This window comes from Phoca vitulina, unplaced genomic scaffold, assembly GCF_004348235.1.
Source record: "Phoca vitulina isolate PV1807 unplaced genomic scaffold, GSC_HSeal_1.0 scaffold22, whole genome shotgun sequence".
NCBI lineage: Eukaryota > Metazoa > Chordata > Mammalia > Carnivora > Phocidae > Phoca > Phoca vitulina.
In genome coordinates, this window is record NW_022589725.1 from 12,428,496 (window position 1) to 12,436,150 (window position 7,655).

Consider the following 7,655-nt stretch of genomic DNA (forward strand, 5'->3'; position numbering starts at 1 on the left):
ACAAGGAAACTTCTCTCCCCTGGGGCCCAGTGAGACCCATTTTGGACTTCTAATCAATCTCCAGAACTAAGATGATAAATGTGTGTCGTTTTTAAGCCACTAACTTTGTGGTAATTTGTTACAGCAACAAGGGGAAACTAATAGGGAGCCTTTGTTTCTTTTCTTTTTTTTTTTTTAAAGATTTTTAAGGGGCACCTGGGTGGCTCAGTTGGTTAAGCGTCTGACTCTTGATTTCAGCTCAGGTCATGATCTTATTAGGGTCCTGGGATTGAGCCCCGCATTGGGCTCTGTGCTCAGCGTGGAGCGTGCGTAAGATTCTCCCTTTCCCCCTGCCCCTCCCCCCGCTCGCTCATGCTCTCTCTGTGTCACTCAAATAAATAAAATCTTAAAAAAGGTTTTTAATTAATCTTTACATCCATCACGGGGCTCTAACTCACAACCGTGAGATCAAGAGTTGCATGCTGTACCTACTGAGCCAGCCAGGTGCTCCTCTCTTAGTTTCAACGTGTAACAGTTTTTTGTTTGTTTGTCTTAAGATTTATTTATTTATTCTAGAGAGAGCACAAGCGGGAGAGGGAGAGAGAATCTCTAGCAGATTCCACACTGAGCGCGGGGCTTGACGCGGAGCTTGATCCCACAACCCTGAGATCACAACCTGAGCCCAAATGAAGAATCCAACGCTTAACCAACTGCGCCACCCAGGCTCCCTGTTACATGTTCTTTATAACTATTTTGAAGTGGGCTGTAAGTAAGATCAAATGAATGTACTAAATTAACCACCTTGCTAAAGGATAATTTTTGTTTTTAAAAAGTAAAATCATGACTCAAATACAAAATGAACATGTTAAAGATTTTATTTAACTTGTTCATTAATGAGAGAACAAGTAAGATGTTTTAATTGGTTCAAAGGAGAATCCAGAGAAAACATAATAATATAATTAGCCCAGTAGGAATGCTGAAAAATTTGCTTAGTAGGATACACAACTGGCAGAATTGGCCAATATCTACAGAGTAATAATCAGTTACACTTAGGACTTTACATGGTGCGGTTTGCCTATGTATGGACAAGAATCACCTGCATGATCTGTTTCCTTCAATCTACATCATTATAAAGTAGCTTAAAGAGTCTGTGGGCTAGATAAAACAGGTCGGGGGGACCTGTTTCAAAGGCTTTCACAGTGTTTCCTGATGCCCTGTTGTTGGGGATTTCCAATTCTTTGCTTTTATTAGAACAAAAAGCCAATACGTCTTTGCATGTGTTAATTTTTTTCTTTCCTAGATACCTTGATTCTGTAGGAAAACATACTAGAGGGGGGATTGTAGACTTTGAGATTTTGACTTTGAGATTTTGACTTTCAATTTACATTGCCAAGTTGTATGAACCTTTTTCCCCCACACACGGAAAACAAACCCCCTCCATGTCCCACTGCAGAAAATACCACTTCTATGGGCTCTTAAAAAAAAACCCTCAAACTTTCTTTTCCAGATGCCCTCCCTTCCCCCACCCACCCACCCACTTTTCCCTTATGTTCATTAGCGAGAATGAAATCTGTGGAGGCTAGACCAGTTGAGGACTCTCTTCCCAGTACTGGGGAGGGGCTTAGGCTCCTCTGAAGCCCAGAGCCCCGAGCCCCATAACAGACAGGGTCAGGGGTCTGTTAAAGAAGCAGGGGTATCCTTGGGCGTGCCTAGAACTGGTTTATATTTCTACTGACTGTATTTTCATTGTTTTCCTTCTTGTTTTGTTTTTGAGAAGCATGGTGGTTATATTCACAGTCCTAGGATTCAGGAAAACTTCTGCTTCTGACCATTGCTAACTAAGGCTCAAACACTGAATTACCCTGTTTCTGAGGTTTTCCATTTATTGAATGGACTCGGGGTGGGGACCATGGGTGGTGGGTCAAAATTCAACTCTAAAATTATAATTATTTTAATTGAATGATCATATGAGAAACTTCCTGCAGGAAAGCAGCCACCCCCCCACCCCCAATAACCATGATGACAGTTTGACTACAAGTAAGCATTCTGTCGACCCCCGCTTGCTCCCGGAAATGGCTGGCCACAGAAAACTCTCCACCCTTTCCTCTTTTGAAATGTCCCCAAACTGCTCACTTGTCCCCTCGCAGCTAACCAAGGATCGCCAAATGTATTGGAAGACCCGTGAGTCTCCCTCACACCACTGATCCTACCCTTGTAGAATGGTTTTCGCTGAAACAGCATTTCCTTTTGACTCGATGAAATATACTCCCTGACACCTTTGAACCCCTGCGGAAACAAGGGTGGGGGCAGAAGGGTTCTCTTGCTGCAAGTTTATGAATAAACAAGCTTTGTTAATATTGTTTTGGACCTAGATTTCTCTTTGACCCGTGGGATGCGTGCCTGTAAGCATACTGCCCTTAACGCGAGCCAGCTTCCTGGATGTATGTGGGTTCACTTTGATTGACAGTGTTGGACTGCAGTGGTCTCCTAGATACCATAGTTTGGGGGTTCGCATTCAACCCTCTCATTAAATTCAGTGAGTTAATGAGGGACAGCTGACACCAAAATGGATTAAAATGAAAATGCCGAGGGCAGCGCTCCCCTGGCTTCTGCCCGAGTGTGGCCTGATGAGTTCCTCTGAGTTCCCTGAGTCCCGTGCGTGCACGGGGCAGATTGAAGACCGACCCCTCAGAGGCTGGGCTTGCTGCGGCAGCTCTCCCGCAAGGCACCCAGGAAAGCAGCTGTCAGCTTTGTTAGGAAGGTAGAAATATTTGCCAGTGGGTGTGTAGCACGGGCACGCGATTGGATCCGTGTGCTAATTACCGCTGTAGTTCGCCTATTTTAAAATTAATGCGTACATTTCTGAAGGCAGTACATGCCCAAGATGTAGGGAAATAAATTCAGTTAACCACAGCGTATATTTATGGTATGCCAGCCCCGTGATTAATGCTTTTCTAGGTGTCAGGAGCAAATAACAGGAGAGGACCAAGAAAGGCACTACCGGCAAAGACCTTAAATTCTGGTGGAGACCCAAAGTGTGAATAAATAAATAATGTCAGGTATCCAAAGTATGAAGTGAAGTAGCCAAGTGCGGCTTGGGGGAAAACTGTTCCAGGTTGATGGAACAGCAAGTACAAAGGTTCAGGGTGGTGAGTTAGGGGTACTGGGAAGACGGTAAGGACCAATATGGGGAGAGTAGAAGTATGAAGGACAGGATTGGGCAGGAGCCAGGTAACCATGAGCATGATGATATCATTGGTGGATTTCAGCAGAGAGTGATGTCTGTTTGTTTTTAAAAGATGTCTCTGGAGGGGCTCCTGGATGGCTCAGTTGGTTGGGTTTCTGACTCTTGGTTTTGGCTCAGGTCCTGATCTCATGGGTCATGGGATCAAGCCCTGTGTCGGGCTCCATGCTCTGAGAGGAGTCTGCTTGAGATTCTCTCTCTCTGTCCCTCCCCTTTCACACGCACACGTGCACTGTCTCTCATTCTCCCTCTCTCAAATAAATCTTTAAAAAAGAAAAAAAAAAAGATGTCTCCAGAAAGTGGAAAATAGACTGAAGGGGATCATGGTAGTTAGTCTCCAAAGATGGCCCTCAGTGATTCCTCCACTCCCCTTGAGTCTGGGCTGGCCTTGTGGCTGCTTTGACCTGTAGAAGACGGTAGAAGGAATGTTCTGGGACTTCCAAGCTCAGGCCTTAAGAGAATTCCCTGCCTCTTGGAACACTAGCTCTTGGGTCCAAGCTACACAGAGAGGCCACATGGAAGAGAATTGAAACCCACAGCCCAGAGTCCCAGCTGAGGACCCAGCAAAGATGAGTGAGCCACTTGGACATTCTGCCCACAAATGCCCACAGCCCCAGCAACATCACATGAATAGAGGAACGACCTCCCTCAGCTCAGGAAAACCAAAGAATTATGAGATTTAATAAATTGGTCTTTAGGTGGTTTATTTCCTAGCAATGGATAACTGAAATGGGGGCAAGGGTGGAAGCAGGACACCAGTGAGCCAGCTGTTGGGGTCATTTAGGCCAGAGATGATAGAGGCCTTGACCAGACTGATAGAAGTGAGGATAGTAAGTAGATTCAGGGTACACTTTATCAATGTAACTTTTAGCCTGGACTGTGAGGGAAAAGTCAGTAGAAAAGCGGCAGCTCCTTGCCTGGCTCTCTTAACTCCAGACCACTCCTTAGAAACAACTATCTGAAACTCTTAGTTCTCTCTTTGACAGTGACCATCATTTTGCACCAATTGTTTATACCGGTTTGGTGGTGGTGGTGAGGATTAAGAAACAAAATAAAGGGGTGCCTGGGTGGCTCAGTTGGTTAAGCATCTGACTCTTAGTTTTGGCTTAGGTCATGGTCTCATGGGTTGTGGGGATCAAACCCTGTGTCAGGCTCTGTGCTCAGTGGGGAGTCTGCTCAAAGAGTTTCTCCCTCTGCCCCTCCTCCCACTCTCTCTTACTCTCTGTCTCTCTAAACTAAATAAATCTTAAAAAGAAAGAAAAGAAAAGAAGGGGGCACCTGTGTGGCTCTGTACATTAAGCGACAGACTCTTGATTTCAGCTTAGGTATGGTCTCGGGGTCCGGGGATCGAGTCCTGTATCAGGCTCCACGCTCAGTGGGGAGTCTGCGTGAGGATTCTCTCCCTCTCCCTCTGCCTCTCCCCACCCCATCCCTGTCAAATAAATCAATCTTTTTTAAAAATCTCAAAGATAGGGCACCTGGGTGGCTCAGTCGGTTAAGCATCTGCCTTTGGCTCAGGTCATGATCTCAGGGTCCTGGGATCAGGCTCCTCATCGGGCTCCCTGCTCTGCAGAGAGCCTGCTTCTCCCTCTCCCTCTACCTGCTGCTCCCCCTGCTTGTGCTCTCTTTCTGTCAAATAAAGTTAAAAAAAAAAAAAAACTCAAAGACATAAAGACAAAAGAAATGATTAATAGATGTGACCATAAAAAAACAAAACTGTATGCGGAAAGACAGCATAACCAAAAGATAAGCCATAATGAAGAGAAAATATTTGCAAAATTTTAAAATCTCATACCCTAAATATATAATATATAAACAATTACAATAAAAATACAAAATAAATACATAAAATAAATAATATAGAAACAATTCTAAAGAAAATGACAATCTAATAGGAGACACCATTAAGCTGCTCTAAGAATTTCACATTAGATTGCTCTGTCTTGATGCCTCACCTTTAGCTATCTTCTCGTGTGGCCTCATTCTCCAGTGGATGTGCCCCACCTTCACAACTTGGTGTCAGTTCCACAGTGGGCTCTGATCCAGAAGATGAGAGGAGATAATTCAAGGCTTCTTTAAAGCCTTGGCTGTGGAACTCACACAGTATCACTTCTGCCATGTTCTGTTGGTTAAAACAAGTCACTCAGTCAGCCCAGACTCAAGGGGATGAAGAAATAAACTCCTCTCACTGGGAGGAACGGCGAAGTCACATCCCAAAGGGGTATGGTAAAAGGGAGTTGTGATTCACTGGGGACCATTACTATAATACTCTACCACGTGATATCCAAAAATGTCTTTCTTCTACCCTCACAATTGAGTGATAGTTTAGTTGAGAATATTATTGTAGATTGCTAATTATTTTCACTAAGAATGAAGGCATTGCTGCACTGTCTTCTAGTTTTTTGGTGTTGTTGAGGTGGGTGATGCCATTTTGATTTGTTTCTTTATATGTGATTGCTTTTATTCCTCTGAAATCTTCCAGGATCCTCTGCTTATCTATGGTATGATGAAATTTCATAATATGGCCTTGTGTGGGTCTTCTTTTTTTTCTTTTCTTCATCTCCTCCAGTTTTGCATTTACTATACTGGGCATTTAGAAGGTCACTTTAATCGGGAAATGTGTTCTTTAGTCTGAAAGTTTTTCTTGTATTATTTTTTTGATAGCTAAATTTTCCACAAATATATTTTCTCACAAAACATATTAAAAGAGTAGCATTAGGGTGCCTGGGTGGCTCAGTCAGTTAAGTGTCCGACTCTTGATTTCGGCTCAGGTCATGATCTCAGGGTCATGAGATGGAGCCCTGTATCGGGCTCAGCGCTGAGCATGGAGCCTACTTAAGATTCTCTCTCTCCCTCTGTCCCTCCCCTGATGCTCTCTCTCTCGCCACTCTTTAAAAAAATAAAAAAGAAAAGAGTGTCATTATTTTATGTTTTTTGCAAAACATTTTAATGCCTGGCTTAATAGAAGACAGCTGAATTCTCACAACTACTTCTGTATTCCATCTGTTGCAATATGTTGTTTTGGTTGCAGTATATGAAGAAATTCTGACTAGGCACATTTTAAAAGGAGCTTGTGTCTGAACAGATAGTACAAAAACCAATATAACTAGAAACCTGGCAACCATCTATTTACCTTAAGACTTTGCTAAATGGGAAATATACAGTCATCTTTTTTAAAAGAATATATCCAAACTTGCACTGGTAGAAAACAAAACTGGCTTTGTTTTTCTGTATAAAAACCACTTGGCACCTTATTTGTGAGTATGAATGCAGAATTTTGTGAAGGCAGCAGTCAGAGAAATCATGTATCCACTTTGTAAATGTAACTAGCCAGGAGAGAATCTACAAGTTCAGGTCACCCCTTAGCTAGTGTGTCACTTGCCATCACAAAGTGAATCAGCTGCCTAGAGTACCAAATTTCTTCCACTGGGGATATGAGTGCATGGGTTGGACAGAAAACAGAGAACCTGAGGATGTTGGTAAGAGTGTTTGGTGAGGTACCCAATTCATCACAAGCCACCAGGAATTCAACATGGAGGGATGGTGTTAGTTATGCTACACTGCGATCTGATAGTTATGTTTGCATAAAATGAAAAGCATGTCCACACCCCTATTACCAATTCAAGGGGCACAGCAATATAAGACCAAAGTTACAAGCCCCTAAAACGCCCTGCCAAGAGAATGACTGTTGTCATATACTTTGGTCTGAACATGGGATTAGTGAGTATATGACAGAGCAGATCAATGCAGGTAAATCCAGAAGAAACCATCTTTTTATTCTGAAACTGTATCCTACCCATGCCTTGAAGTAAGTACTAAGTGATGCATCAAGCTTTTCCTCCCTTGGATCAAAGAGGAGGAGCTCTGAGAGCAAAAGCACAGCAGTGGTAGTGGCAGGAGCTACTGTGGTCCGTTCGCTCTTGGGATTTGCCAGGTAAGAGCAGAGGATGGTGACAATCCAAACAAAAGCATACACAAAAATATAATGGAATCCTACTTAGTGATGAAAAGGAATGAACTGCTGATACACCTGGTGATACAGATGAATCTCACAGGTACACTGAACAAAAGAAGGCAGAATTTTATTTAAAACAAACAAACGTTCTGGGGTGCCTGGGTGGCTCAGTCGTTAAGCGTCTGCCTTCATCTCAGGTCATGATCCCGGGGTCCTGGGATCGAGCCCTGCGTCGGGCTCCCTGCTCCGTGGGAAGCCTGCTTCTCCCTTTCCCACTCTCTCTGCTTGTGTTCCCTCTCTTGCTACCTCTGTCTTTCTCTCTCAAACAAATAAAATCTTTTTTTAAAAAAATACATTCTGTGTGATTTTATCTGAAACTCTATAGAAAAGACAAGTCTAATACATAGTGACATAGATCAGTGCTTGTCTGAGGCCTGGGATGGTGGGGGGAATTGCTTGGGAAGGGGCACAAGGGAA